The following is a 16,126-nucleotide window of genomic DNA, read 5'->3' as shown; positions in this document are numbered from 1 at the left end:
GTATCAATCTCAAGAACTCCTTTCTTCTGAGTCACCCTATTATTCACAAGATTTCTCTCAAAAGTATACATAAATTGGTTATTTGCAACCATTTCAATGAGTTCTTGGGCTTCTCCAGGCATTTTCAGATGAAGAGATCCACCAGTAGAGTGGTCTAATGATATCTTGGATAACTCAGACAGACCATCATAGAATACACATATGATTTTCCATTCTGGAAACATGTCAGAAGGACACCTTTTGGTTAATTGCTTGTATATTTCCCAAGCTTCATAGAAGGATTCATCTTCCTTCTGTCTGAAGGTTTGGATGTCCACTCTGAGCTTACTCATCTTTTGAGGTGGAAAGAATTTGGTCAAGAAAGCATTGACTAGCTTGTCCCAAGAGTTCAGGCTTTCTCTAGGTTGTGAGTCCAACCATGTCCTAACTCTGTCTCTCACAGCAAAGGGGAAAAGTATAAGTCTGTAGACCTCGGGATCAACCCCATTGGTCTTAACAGTATCACAGATCTGCAAGAATTCAGATAAGAACTGATGAGGATCTTCTGATGGAAGTCCATGAAACTTGCAGTTCTGCTGCATTAGAGAAACTAATTGAGGCTTAAGCTCAAAGTTGTTTGCTCCAATGGCAGGAATTGAGATGCTTCTTCCATAGAAGTTGGAAGTTGGTGCAACATAGTCACCAAGCATCTTCCTTGCATCTATGGCATTGTGGTTAATTTCGGCTGCCATGTCTTTTTCTTTTTCAAAAACTTCTGTCAGGTCCTCTCCAAAGAGTTGTGCTTTAGCTTCTCTTAGCTTCCTCTTTAGAGTCCTTTCAGGTTCAAGATCGGCTTCAACAAGAATATCTTTATCCTTGTTCCTGCTTATGTGAAAAAGAAAAGAATAGAAAAGAAGAGGAATCCTCTATGTCACAGTATAAAGATTCCTTTATGTGAGTAGATGAAGAGAAGAAGAGAATAATGAGGTAGAGAGAAAATAAATAGAATTCGAACACAGAGAGGGAGAGAGGGTTCAAATTTTAAGAAGGAGAGAAGTGTTAGTAAATAAATAAATATCAAGAGATGAGAGAGAGGAATTCAAATATTAAACAAAAGAAAAGGAAAAATATTTTTGTTTTTATTTTAAATATTAGTTAGTATTTGAAAATTAAGAAAGGAATAAAATAAAATTAGAGTTTAAAACAATTAGTTAATTAAAAAGATTTTTGAAAAGAGGAAGGTGATTTTCGAAAATGATAAGTGAAAAAGTAGTTAGGTGGTTTTGAAAAAGATAAGAAATAGTAAGTTTTGAAAAGATAAAAAGTTAGAAAAAAGATTTTGAAATTAAAATTTGAAAAAGATATGATTTGAAAAAGATTTGATTGAAAAACGATATGTTTGAAAAGATATGATTGAAAAATGAAATTAAAAAGATTTGATTTTCAAAATTAAAATTGATGACTTGACTAACAAGAAACTAAAAGATATGATTCTAGAATTTAAAGATTGAATCTTTTTTAACAAGAAAGTAACAAACTTGAATTTTTTTTGAATCAAATCCTTAATTGTTAGCAACATTTTCAAAAATATGAAATAAAAATAAGAAAAAGATTTTGAAAATCAATTTCTAAAATTTTCGAAAACATTAAGAAGAAAAATGAAAAAGATTTGATTTTTGAAAAAGATTTGAAAAGATAGAATTCTTAAATTGTAACTTTGACTTGACTAACAAGAAACAACAATATTTTTAAAATCTTTGACTAAGTCAATCCAGAAATTCGAAATTTATGAGTGAAATAAGGAAAAGATATTTTTTTTATATTTTTGAATTTTAAAGAGGAAAGAGAAAAACAAAAAAAATTGACTCAAAACATAAAAATTTTGGATCAAAACCAATGATGCATGCAAGAACACTTTGAATGTCAAGATGAACACCAAGAACACTTTGAAGATCATGATGAACATCAAGAACATATTTTTGAAAAAAATTTTAAGACAAGAAAGACATGCAAGACACCAAACTTAAATGTTTTTAAACATTTGATTCTAAAAATTCGAAAATGCACATGCAAAACAAGAAAATCTAAGAAAAATAAAAACATGCAATTGACACCAAACTTAAAATTTGACTGTAGAATCAAACAAGAAACACACAATTTTTTTGGTTTTTATGATTTTATTAAATTTTTTTTCGAAAACTAGAAAAAATGTTTTTTATGAAAAAATTTTTTGAAGATAAAACAAAAAGAAAATTACCTAATCTAAGCAACAAGATGAACCGTCGGTTGTCTTGGTACAAGAAATCGTGAGTTCACACTTCTCTCACAACTCCGCGCAGCTGACCAGCAAGTGCACTGGGTCGTCCACGTAATACCTTACGTGAGTAAGGGTCGATCCCACGGAGATTGTTGATTTGAAGCAAGCTATGGTCATCTTGTAAATCTCAGTCAGGCGGATTCAAATGGTTATGAGGTTTTGATAATTAAAAGAGAAATATAACATAAAATAGGATAGAGACACTTATGCAATTCATTGGTAGGAATGTCAGATAAGCGTACGGAGATGCTTTGTTCCCTCTGAGCCTCTGCTTTCCTATTGTCCTATCCAATCATGCGTACTCCCTTCCATGGCAAGTTGTATGTTGGTGGATCACCGTTGTCAATGGCTACCATCCGTCCTCTCAGTGAAAACATATCCGCTACGGTTTCGCGCATGGCTAATCAGCTGTCGGTTCTCGATCGTGTCGGAATAAGATCCATTGAGCCTTTTGCACACTTTCACTGCACCCAATACTCATGAGTTTGAAGCTCGTCACAGTCATCCCATCCCAGATCCTACTCAGATTACCACAGACAAGGTATAGACTTTCAAGATCTCAAGAATACTGCCAATTGATTCTAGCTTATACCACAAAGACTCTGATCTCACAGAATGGAAGGCTCTGTTGTCAGGAGAGGCAACCATGCGTCATGAACCAGTTGGCCAAGAGATAGACACTCAAGCTCTTGCAGATAGAACGGAGGTGGTTGTTAGGCACGCGTTCATAAGGGAGGATGATGATGAGTGTCGTGGATCATCACATCTATCAGGTTGAAGTACAAGTGAATATCTTAGAACAAGAATAAGCGTGAATTGAATACAAAAACAATAGTACTTTGCATTTATTCATGAGGAACAGCAGAGCTCCACACCTTAATCTATGAAACTCCACCTTTGAAAATACATAAGTGATGAAGGTCCAGGCATGGCCGAATGGCCAGCCCCAAAAACGTGATCAAGAGATCAAAAGTGATCCAAAGGTAATCTCAAAAATGATCTAAAGATATGAATACAATAGTAAAAAGTGCTATTTATACTAAACTAGTAAACTAGGTTTACAGAAAATGAGTAACTAAGTGTAGATAGTGCAGAAATCCACTTTCGGGGCCCACTTGGTGTGTGTTTGGGCTGAACATTGAAGCTTTCACGTGCATAGGCTCTTCTTGGAGTATAAACGCCAGTTTTGGTTCCAGTTTGGGCGTTTAACTCCAGCTTTGGTGCTAGTTCTGGCGTTTTACGCCAGAAAAGGGTCTCTGGTGGGCATTTGGACGCCCGTTTGGGCTATCAAATCTCGGGCAATGTATAGACTATTATATATTGCTGGAAAGCCCGAGATATCTACTTTCCAACTCAATTGAGATTGCACTAATTGGGCTTCGGTAGCTCCAAAAACTCCACTTTGAGTGCAGGGAGGTCAGAATCCAATATCATCTTCAGTCCTTTCTCAGCCTCTGAATAAGATTTTTGCTCAGGTTCCTGAATTTTAGCCAGAAAATACCTGAAATCATAGAAAAACACACAAACTCATAGTAAAGTCTAGAAATGTGATTTTTGCATAAAAACTAATAAAAATATACTAAAAAGTAACTAAAACATATTAAAAACTATGTAAAAACAATGCCAAAAAGCGTATAAATTATCCGCTCGTCAAGCCTTCATAGAAAATGTGTAGTTGCACCCATTCATTGAACATGTCTGGTGGGCACCTTCTTGTTAAGTCCTTAAACCTTTCCCATGCCTCATAGAGAGTTTCACCATCTTGTTGCCTGAAGGTTTGTACCTCAGCTCTCAACGTGTTGATCCTTTGAGAAGGATAGAATCTCGCCAAGAACTTGTTCACCACATCTTCCCAGGTTGTTAAACTCTCCTTCGGGAAGGATTCCAGCCATTTAGATTCTTTGTCCCTGAGTGAAAAGGGGAACAAAAGCAATCTATAGGTGTCAGGATGAACACCATTAGACTTCACAATATGACATATTCTTAAGAAGGTGTTTAAATGTTGATTGGGGTCTTCTTGGGCTCTTCCTCCGAATGAACAGTTGTTCTGGACAAGGATGATGAGATGGGGCTTCAGTTCAAAGTTATTGGCATGTGTGGTTGGTTTTTGGATGCTACTTCCACAGTTTCCTGGATCTGGATAAATATAAGAGCCTAAAACTCTTCTCTCCTGCCCAACATGATATGTTGGACTTTCTCTGGCATGGTTGTGTGTCTCCTCCTCATGGTGGTTTTCCATGTTCTCCTCCATGTCTGTCTCAAAATCCTCCTCTTCTTTCTTAGTACCAACGACCCTCTTCCCTCTTGCTTCCCTCCTTAATCTAAGGAAGGTCCTCGCAGGTTCAGATTCAAAGGAGGTTGAAGCTCCTCTTCTTCTACGTGTCATACAATCAGCGGATTACACAAGCAAGAGAAAAGTGAAGAAATCACTCTTGTTAAGGTTACTGTTAGTGTGAGTGAAGCAATTTATCAAACAATTAGTGGACTAGTTGATAGAGTTGTGAATTAACTGAGAAAATAAAATAAAAGGAAATAATAAATGAAAATGGCTGAGACTGAAAGTAAATGATAGAAACAAAATAAATGAAACAAAAGAAAATTTCTCAATCTATTTATCCTCTAATTTAATCATTGTCGATACAAAATCAATCCCCGGCAACGGCGCCATAAACTTGATGGACGGAAACTTGTCTCTCAATAAATTTCCCTCGGCAAGTATACCAAATTTTCGTCAAGTAAAAACTCACAATAGAGTGAGGTCGAATCCCACAGCGATTGATTGGTCAAGCAATTTTAATTAGAGGAGTGTTCTAGTCAAGCTAAGCCAAAATGAGTTGAGAATTGCAGAAACTTATATGTAGGAAAGATAAATGACATGGAATATAAAGTTGTAGAATCTTAAATGGGGAATTGGGGAGATGAGCATGAAAGTAAATAACAAAAAGTATAAAGAATGGGTAAGATCAGAGATGGAGAATTCATTGGGCTTAGGAGATGTTGCACTCTCTGGATCAAGTTCATCTTCATCTCTTCCTCAATCAATGCATTCATTTATCTCCTTGGAAATCTTAGGTGATTGGATCCCAATTCCTTGGCAACCCAATCTCTCTAAGCTTAAACAATTGCCCAATTCCTTGATTTAATTGCTCATGGGAAGAAATGAAGTATGGTCACTGATTATACCACATGTATTTCCAAATCAAAGTGTTGGTAGGATTATATGTCACTATATCCGTCCAAACCCCAATTCGGTCCAACATGAGAAAGCATTTCTAGCGTGATCTCCTCATTCCTCTTCCAAGGCTCAGAGGAGATCCAATTATGGAGAGTCTCTTTTCCAAGATAACTAACCAATTGGTTGAAGACCGAAAGCTTTCTAGTAAATTCAAGAGAAAAGAAAGAGGAAGAATAATGAAAACTATAAGTGATCCATCAAATTACAATAGAGCTCCCTAACACAATGAAAAGGGGTTTAGTTGTTCATAGCTCTGGGAATGGAAAACAAGAAAGAAAAGTGCATTCTAAAACAAACAAGAAAGTGCAGGTAAATTAAAATATAGAAAGTGTAGCTTATAATAACGCTAATCCCCTTTCTAGATCAAAACTATCCCTATATATACTACTCTTCTGATCTTCTAGTTTGCTCTTAAAGTCTTGGAAATGGGCCTTTGATCTTTAGTTGAAGCAGTTACAGTCTTCAGTGGGCTTAGCTTTGCTTGCAGAAAAAGAGTGAGTCAGGCATGGTATGCAGTTAGTCAGGACGTTAGTGGTGTTAACGTTAAGTGTAAATTCTGGTTCGAAGACGTTAGTGACATTAACTTTGTCACTAACGTCCCAACTCAATTGAACCACATTAACCCCAACGTTAGTGGCACTAACGTGACCAGTAATGTAGCCTTTCTATCCTTCGCTAGCATTATTGGCACTGACTTTGCCAATAACGCTACATTCATGCCCTTTTTCCCACGTTAGTGGTCCACGTTAGTGTAACTAACGTGACCATTAATGTAGGCATGCCATGACACGAAGGAGTTAGTGACACTAACTTTGTCACTAACGCTACAAAATTCCTTCTCTTCCACATTAGTGCTCACATTAATGGCATTAACGTGGCTACTAACGTGGGTGTATTTTGCCATCTCCAACGTTAGTGACAAAGTTAGTGTCACTAATGTTGGCATCTCATTCCTTACTCCATGTTACCCTTCACGTTAGTGGCATTAACGTGGCCACTAACGCAGGTAATCTTGGCCTGGTCCAACGTTAGTGACAAAGTTAGTGTCACTAACGTTGGTGATTTCCTCTTTGCTCCACGTTAGAGTTCACGTTAGTAGCACTAATGTGGCCCTTAACGTGGTTATGTGTGGCTTTTGCAACGTTAGTGGTGTTAAATTTACCACTAACGTTGGAGCTTCCTCTTCCTTCCATTTTAGTTCCTACTTTGGTGTAGCTAATGTGGCAACTAACGTGGGTTGTGATGGCTTTCGAAGGCATTAGTGGTGATAACTTCACCACTAACGTTGCAAGCTTGCTCCCTTTCCACGTTAGTGGTCACGTTAGTGATACTAACATGGTTCTTCTATGCTTCCTTTGTCCTAAAATCAAACAAAAAGGGTGCATCAAAGCTTTCTTTTAGGTCATAATATCTTGCATTGTATAAATTGGCATTCAACTCATGCATTATTCTCATGAAATCATGTAAAGTTCACAATGTTTGCTTGAATCAAGGTGTAAGTGTAAATTCACCCAAAACCTGCTTATTTCCTAAGAAAATGCATGAAACTACCTAAAAATATTAAAGAAAAGGCTAATGAAACTGGCCAAGATGCCCTGACATCAAACACTTATTTAAAAATTAAAGAAAGCAAATACTCGAATTTACACTACTTAAACTAATCAGCAGGGGTACAATTAGACATCCAACTAAAGCACTTTAAATCAGATGGAATTAAGTAACAATACAACATCTTGATAGTTTCTTTTAGCTTTTCCTTTGTCATCATCATCCACAGCTTTTGTATCTTTTTTTGTGTCCTTGAATGAGGGTGCGTAGTTCTTCCAAGAGATTGATTGCATTCCTGCAATGTTATTGGAAGTTGCTTATTCCCTAAGCACTTGAGAGATGGTTAGCATGCATGTATGCTTGTGATTTTCTGAACATAAGTTGGTGTGGGGACACAAAACTTAGTTCCTTTCCTTATGCAGCAGATTAAATATATACAAGAAACCTCATGTCCTTTTATTAACAAAACTAATAATAAGCTAGAAAGCAAACAATTCAATAAATCATGAACTAGAAACTAAACAATTGTTAAGTAACTTCTCTTATTGTTTACAGTGAGCGATTAATCCTACAGAGGGTTCAATGTGTCTTTACTGAAAACTGTGGTAGAACACCAAACTTAGAATTACACATTCTCCCTCAAATTACTTTGGTGTGCAATACCAAACTTAGCTCCTTCCAATACAGAGAATTCTACTCAACTCTTTTATTGAATTAACTAAGAAAGGAAAGCTATCTCTAGTTGGGTTGCTGATGCATTCGCATATTTGCTATTTTAACTAGTTAGTTTAGTTAGTTTTAGCTTAGCTTTATTCATTTTCCTTGAAATAAATAGACAAATTTGTGAACTTTTCCTCCATGCATTCATAAACCAAGAATTAAGTGAAATTTGACATAATCTATGCAAATGATTCAAGAAGATTATATGCAAGTTGATGTGAATGATTCCCTTGAAATTTAATGCATAAGATGGCAAAACTTTGAGGAAAATTCGTTGGTTTATGTTAGGGATGAAGCAAGAAGACAATGGGGCAAGGAAAGCTTGGAACAAGGAGGAATAGCAAGTTGGCAACCTGGAAACCAAGTTGGCAACGCCTATTTTGTGCAATCAGGAGCAAACAGCACGTTGGCAACTTGGAAACCAAGTTGCCAACGCCCATTTGGTGCTGCCAGGGAAGAACAGCACGTTGGCAACTTGAAAACCAAGTTGGCAACGTGCTGGTGTGTGTTCAGCAGAGTTGGCAGCTTGACCTTCCCCTCTTCAAGGATGAATATCTTGAACCACAAGGATCCAATTGGCATGATTCCAATTGCGTTGAGAAGCTGACATCAAGAGCTTTCCAACGATATACAATAGTCCATAATGTGGCAAGGAATGGAAGCTCAAATCAGAGGGAAACTTAAGCCCCAAATGCAAGGAAATGAAGGATTGCAAGTTGCCAACTTGAAGACCAAGTTGGCAACGCCAGAGCCACCAGGGGAGGATGTCACCACGTTGCCAACGCCAACACCAAGTTGGCAACGCCAGGGAGAGGCACCATTCAAGTTGCCAACGCCAGGGAGAGGCACCAACCAGGCTGCCAACGCCCACAAGGCGCACCAACCACGTTGCCAACGCCCACAAGCCTTGCCATGGACGTTGCCAACGCCAGGAAGCATTGTTTAGAGCCTTGGAAAGGCTCGAGCATGTTGCCAACGTGCTGAAGAGAAGGAGTTATCCACAACAACGCCAGGAAATTGTGGTGCACGTTGCTAACTTGGAATATATGGGGCGTTGTTCACAACAACTCCAACAAGGCAGCCTGACCATGTCTACTTCAATGGAAGATATCTTGAGCTACAGAGATCCAAATTGAGTGCTTCCAGTTGCGTTAGAAAGCTGACATTCAGAGCTTTCCAACCATATATAATAGTCTATGGTGGAGCACAAGATTGAAGCCAAACCAGAGTCATTTTTAGACCCTAAAAACAAGAACATGAAGTGAAATTCAAGGGAGCTAGAGATGAGCCTTGGATGTGGGATCGAGCACGTTGCCAACGTGCATTAAGGGGGCGTGTTTTGCAACAACGCCAGCCTCAAGCCCCTGCCTTGAGAGGCTAGGCACGAGCACGTTGCCAACTTGGGGTTGAAGGTGCGTTTTTGGCAACAACTTGGCAGCTTGACCTTACCTTCTTTGAGGAAGCATAACTTGAGCTAGGAAAGTCCAAATGAGGTGATTCCAGTGGCATTGAAAAATAGACATCAAGAGCTTTCCAATGATGTATAATAGTCCATATTGAGGCAGAAGGTTGACACTCAAATTCTGGGCTACATTTAGCATGAAAGTAGAGCCAAGAAGAGGAAAAGCAAGTTGTTTGCAACAACTTGGGCTAGCAACGCCCAAGTCTCAAACTCACTTCCAGGAAATTGTCATCCACGTTGCCAACGTGCACTAAGGCCTGAGTTATTGCCAACAACGCCCCTCAATGGGCCAGAATTGGTGCCAACTTGCTCTACTTCCCCTATTCATCACAAAGGCCAAAACTTCTTCAATTGAACCAAGAATGCAACAATGAGAAAGCCCACATTGCTAGTCCACTTGAAGATCTTTGAAAGAGTTTTAGGACTAGTATAAATAGAGATTGAGTTTGTACTTGAGGGGACTTTTTTTTTACTTTACTTTTTGACACTTAGACATTTTTACACTTTTTAGCACTTGTATTGGAGAACTCTTTTGGTACTTCCGGGAGAGGACCCAGAGAGCTAATTTTGGTTCATCTTGGAACTTCTCTTCTTCATTCTCTTTAAGCTTTAAGCATTCTTCTTCTTCTTCATCATCTTCCTCTACACTTAGTTTAATTTTTGTTAATGGCATTTGTTGTTGAGATTGGAGCTATGATTCACTAAACCCCACTTTCATTAGGGGGAGGAGCTCTGTTGGTTGGAATGAATTGGTGAACCATCTTCTCTTTCTCAATTTTAGTGGTTGATCTAAAGAGGGAACTCTTGTTCTTCAAAGATTCAACCACCATCGAGAGAGGGGTTAATCTATATTAATTATGTGGTGAATTTGATGAATGAGCCACATAATTCAGTTTAGAGTTCAACCTTTCATGATTTCCTCAATCAATATACCTTGGTTAGTATGTGAGATGTAACTCTCCTTGGTTGAGATTTTGGACATTGTGTGGCTGGCTTAAAATTGAGCTTCATCTCTTCTCATGAACAATTAGATCACGAGAGTGGCAATTGGCTATGTTGAGAGAGATTGAATCACCAAGAGATTGGGATTCAATCACCCATTTGCCATGGATCTATACCCATGATTGAGAAGGATTTGACTTACATCAATTCATGAAAACTAACATCTCTAATCCCTAATGATCCTCTCTGTCATTAATTCTCATTTCTCTTGCTCTAGTTATTTGATTACCCAATTCCCAATCCCTTTCTACATTCTGTCTATTTACTACTCTTGTTATTTACATTCTGTTCATCTACTTCTTGCCATTTACTTTTGTGTTCTTTAAATTTCTGCAAGCTTTAATTTCTTGCACTTTAAGTTTCCGTCATTTACTTGCACTTTATTTCTTAATTCTAGTTCTTTACATTCTTGCCATTTAAATTCTTGCAATTATGTTCAAAAATCAAAATGCTCATGAAATTAAAACTATGTTTGCTTGACTAAATCTACCATTTAATTAAAGTTGCTTAATCTACCAATCCTCGTGGGATCGACCTCACTCTTTGTGAGTTTTATTACTTGATACGACCCGGTATACTTGCCGGTTGTACGTAGAATTCTCAAATTTTACGTATCAAGTTTTTGGCGCCGTTGCCGGGGATTGGAAAGATTGACAATGATTAAGTGAAAGGTGGTTTAGATTAAGCATTTTCTTTTGTGTTTTTGTTAAGCCCACTAACTGTTTGATACTTTGTTTCACTAACCCCAATTTCACTCTAGTTCTAGAATATTGCACTTGTGATTTTGGTTTTGTTTGTGTATGTCAGGAGCTAATAGACATAATATTGAGGACGAGAGAACCCGCCGAAGGATAAGGAGAGCAGAAAGAGGAAAGTTCATAGTTGGTGAAGAAGGGTCAGAGGAATCAGAGGGAGAAGATCAAGTCATGGATGATGAGATGCAAAATCCTCCTGGAGGAGTCAACAATAATGGTGGACAAGCTAGAAGGGTGTTATCCTCATATACTATCCCTGATCCAAGACATTGTGGGAGTAGTATTGCTACACCAAATGTTCAGGCCAATAACTTTGAGCTAAAACCTCAGCTCATCACTTTGGTACAGAACAATTGCTCTTATGGAGGGGGACCTCTTGAAGACCCAAATCAACATCTCTCTGTTTTTCTGAGGATATGCAATACAGTGAAGACAAATGGAGTGCATCCAGATGTCTACAAGTTGTTGCTATTTCCATTCTCTTTGAGGGATAAAGCCACTCAATGGCTAGAATCATTCCCCAAGGAAAGCCTCAATGATTGGAATGAAGTGATGGGCAAATTTCTAGCAAAGTTCTACCCACCTCAAAAGATCATCAAGTTGAAGACAGAGGTCCAGACTTTTAGGCAAATGGAAGGGGAGTCATTGTATGAAGCCTGGGAAAGGTATAAAGCACTAATGAGAAGATGTCCCCCTGACATGTTTAGTGATTGGGTTAAACTCCAAAACTTCTATGAAGGCTTAAGCTTCGAAGCAAGGAAGGGACTAGATTACTCATCAGGAGGATCACTCAACATGATGAAAACTGCCGAGGAGGCCCAAGACCTCATTGAGATTGTGGCAAACAATCAATATTATTACTCATCAGAGAGGCAGCATAATCCGACCCCAAAGAAAGGTATAATGGAGCTTGAAGGTGTTGATGCTATCTTGGCACAAAATAAGTTAATGCACCAACAAATCCAACAACAAATGGAGATGATAACAAAGAGAATGGATGGTTTGCAACTTGCAGCAGTGAACACAACAAATCAACCATCACTTGAATGGAGCCAAGGTGGAGGGATCACGGTTGAACAACCACAAGAACAAGTTCAATACATGCAGAACACTTCAAATTCTCAGGATGAATTTCATGGTGGTACATACAATTCATCTTGGAGAAATCATCCCAATCTAAAGTGGGGTGAAAACCATTGGCAAAAGAACAACAACCACAACCACAACCGTAACACAAATAACCAAAGTCACCATGCCAACAACACTAACCAATATAGAAAAACACAAAACACATATCAACACCCTCATAATAACTCACAAACTCACCAAAACAACTTCCCTGCACCAACATCCAACACACAGAATTACCACACTAACCCACCCAACAACTTTCAACAACAATCCACCCCCATCATATCCCCAATTGACCATTATGAGACTAGAATTTCAAGTCTTGAAGCAACCTTACAAGCACTTGCTCAAACCACTCAAGCCTTAGCTAAGGGACACAAGGAACATGAGGTCATCATGAAGAACATTGAGAGACAAGTGGGACAATTAGCCAAACAAGCCGAGCGACCAACCAATGTTCTTCCAAGTGATACAATACCCAACCCAAGAGACACAGAAAAAGCCATAAAATGGGAGGAGTGTAAAGTAATCACCCTGAGAAGTGGGAAGAAAGTGGAGACAGAAGCCATTACTCAGGAAGAGCACATCAAAGAAGGCTTAAAAGAAGAGGTGAAGGAACAAAAGCAGGAGCAAGAAACCTATACACAAAGTGCTAAATTAGCTAAAAAGGAGGCAGTGAAAGCATACCAACCAATGCTCCCATACCCTCAAAGGTTTAAAGAAGAGAACAAAGAGAAGCAATATTCCAAATTCTTGGAAATATTCAAGACACTACACATCAACATCCCCTTCATTGAAGCACTTGAACAGATGCCCCTATATGCTAAGTTCATGAAGGAATTGTTGACAAAGAAAAGATCCTTGAAAGAGGGACAAACGGTTATGATGACCAGGGAGTGTAGTGCCATCATCCAGAAAAAGTTGCCAAAGAAGATGAAAGACCCAGGGAGCTTTCACATCCCCTGCACAATAGGCAACATGATGATTGAGAGAGCATTTTGTGATCTTGGTGCAAGCATAAATCTGATGCCTCTATCTTTGATGAGGAAGCTTCAGATTCATGAATTGAAACCTACAAAGATAGCCCTTCAAATGGCGGATAAATCTATTCAGCAAGCACTCGGGGTTGTAGAGAATGTATTAGTAAAGGTGGACAAATTTTTCCTCCCAGTTGACTTTGTCATCCTAGACATAGAGGAAGAGGACAACACTCCCATTATTCTAGGGAGGCCCTTTTTAGCTACTACCAGGGCATTGATAGATGTCGAAAAAGGAGAATTAATGCTAAGGGTGCATGATGAGCATATAGTGTTCCATGTGTTCAAGAATTTGCAAGACTCTACCCAAGAGGAAGAGTGTATGAAGATTGATTCCATAGTTCCAAACTTGAAAGAGGCACCCGATGAGGCACTTCCAAGCTCATGCTGGAAAGAAAATGAAGAAGTGGAGGTGCTGCAACAAGCTCAAAGAATAGAGGAGAAGCTGCAATCAAAGTCAGCATTTAAGATTCATAGCAAGGACCGTCCAAAAATTGAGACCCCAAAACCTGGACTATCTCCTGGAAAAGAAGAGAGTCCCAAGAAGAAAATGCCAAGAGGATGGAGAAACAAGAAAATCTCCACTGAAGACTTCTCCCCAGGGGATAAAGTGATGCTAACTTACCAACCAATAGAGACATCTCCACACTTTTCTGGATACTACACAGTGAACAAAATCCTCTCACTTGAACATGTGGAAATCATCAAGAATGATACTGGAAGGAAGCTCACGGTGAGAGGGGAAGGATTAAGGCACTATGACCATCATCCGCCCTAAAGAAGGACAACCGTCAAGCTAATGACGATAAAAAAGCGCTTGTTGGGAGGCAACCCAACCAAAGGTAGTCTTCTTTTCTTAGTTAATTCAATAAAAGAGTTAAGTATATTTATCTGCATTGCAAGGAGCTAAGTTTGGTGTTACACACCAACAGAATTCAAAGGTGAATGTGAGGTGCTAAGTTTGGTGTTCCACCAAAAATTTTCATTAAAGACACATTTTAACCCTTTGCATGATTAGTCACTAGCTCCAAACAATCAGAAAAACTACTTAACAATTGCTACTTTTAATTTAGATTTTATTTCCTTAATAGAAGCACTTGATGTTCCTTGCATGTATTCATTCCACTGCATATAAAAGTAAGCAAGGAACTAAGTTTGGTGTCCCCACACCAACTTATGTCTAGAATATCACAAGCATACATGCATGCTAACCATCTCTCAAGTGCTTGGGGACAAGCAACTTTCAAAGTTCATTGTAGGCGATCACTTCAATCTTGAAAAGGATCAAGCATCATCAACCAAAGAGACAAAGAGGGATATAAAGACCAACAATGATGATGATAAGGAGTAAAGCAAGTAAACTCCAAAAGGTTGTATTGTTGAGTGATTGTCTTGTATTCAAACTACTATGATTGAAAGTGATATGTACCCCTGTTGGTCTGCTGAGTATAACTTCTTTGTAGTTCAATAACTAAGATGTCTGATATATCATAACACCATACTCTTGAAATTGCTTGCACTCAATACCTATGAAAATGCAAACAGAGAAAATTTCTTTGAAAAGAATGATTGAGGAGTCAAAAATCTATTTTGAGGCAAGCAAAAGATTAAGAGAAGTGGTGGTTCTAGTTGTATGATTGTGTATTGAGGTTGCATGTTTGTGAAAACTTGCATGGGAGCTCATAGGCAGGAAATAGAGTTCAAAGAAGTATTATGGAGATTCTCAAACACTTATTGATCCAAGAAGCAGCAACAAAAGAAAGCAAAAAAAAAAAAAAAAAAACAAAAGAACATGGCAAAAGGCTCTAAGCATCAATTACTAGGAAGAAAAAGAAGGAAATGAGAACTCAAAGAGTTACTATCCTAGTTAAATGCTTGTGGTAGAATTGTGTCAAAGAGAGAGGCTTGAGCAAGTAAATCCTAAGGGGTGTTTCAACACCTAATACCTTAAAACCAACTGGTTTGGGAGTATTGATTGAAAGCTTATCTAAAGAGCCGCTTTGAGACATGACACTTAGAGTCAAGGCCAAGGCACATAAACTATGAGCAGCTGCTTCAAGGTGATTACCTATAGAGAGATTTCCATGATATCATTTGAATAAAAGTCCTAAGATCTAAGACTTCCAAAATGTAAGGACTAATAAGCACTGGGACCCTTGCATGAACACATAATTCAGAGTTCATCCCACTATCACTTAATCACTTCACTCACCAAGGTATTACAAGCTATTCCTCAACTCATTCCAATTAAAAGAAATCTCTATTGCATGATTCTTTTCTTGCTTGAGGACAAGCAAGGTTTAAGTTTGGTGTTGTGATGCATTCGCATATTTGCTATTTTAACTAGTTAGTTTAGTTAGTTTTAGCTTAGCTTTATTCATTTTCCTTGAAATAAATAGACAAATTTGTGAACTTTTCCTCCATGCATTCATAAACCAAGAATTAAGTGAAATTTGACATAATCTATGCAAATGATTCAAGAAGATTATATGCAAGTTGATGTGAATGATTCCCTTGAAATTTAATGCATAAGATGGCAAAACTTTGAGGAAAATTCGTTGGTTTATGTTAGGGATGAAGCAAGAAGACAATGGGGCAAGGAAAGCTTGGAACAAGGAGGAATAGCAAGTTGGCAACCTGGAAACCAAGTTGGCAACGCCTATTTTGTGCAATCAGGAGCAAACAGCACGTTGGCAACTTGGAAACCAAGTTGCCAACGCCCATTTGGTGCTGCCAGGGAAGAACAGCACGTTGGCAACTTGAAAACCAAGTTGGCAACGTGCTGGTGTGTGTTCAGCAGAGTTGGCAGCTTGACCTTCCCCTCTTCAAGGATGAATATCTTGAACCACAAGGATCCAATTGGCATGATTCCAATTGCGTTGAGAAGCTGACATCAAGAGCTTTCCAACGATATACAATAGTCCATAATGTGGCAAGGAA

At 38.4% G+C, this 16,126-nt stretch overlaps 1 non-coding gene across 1 annotated transcript; it reads left to right on the top strand.

The window, feature by feature from the left end:
- The first annotated feature begins 222 nt into the window (after nucleotides 1–222).
- On the top strand, nucleotides 223–326 carry LOC112799140 (small nucleolar RNA R71). Its single transcript, XR_003200721.1, has one exon. It is a non-coding gene; the product is annotated as a small nucleolar RNA R71 (small nucleolar RNA).
- The last annotated feature ends 15,800 nt before the right edge of the window (nucleotides 327–16,126 follow it).

This window comes from Arachis hypogaea, chromosome 4 (assembly GCF_003086295.3).
Source record: "Arachis hypogaea cultivar Tifrunner chromosome 4, arahy.Tifrunner.gnm2.J5K5, whole genome shotgun sequence".
Taxonomy (NCBI): domain Eukaryota; kingdom Viridiplantae; phylum Streptophyta; class Magnoliopsida; order Fabales; family Fabaceae; genus Arachis; species Arachis hypogaea.
The sequence above is the reverse complement of the archived record's forward strand: the minus strand, read 5'-3'. Positions and strand labels throughout refer to the sequence as shown.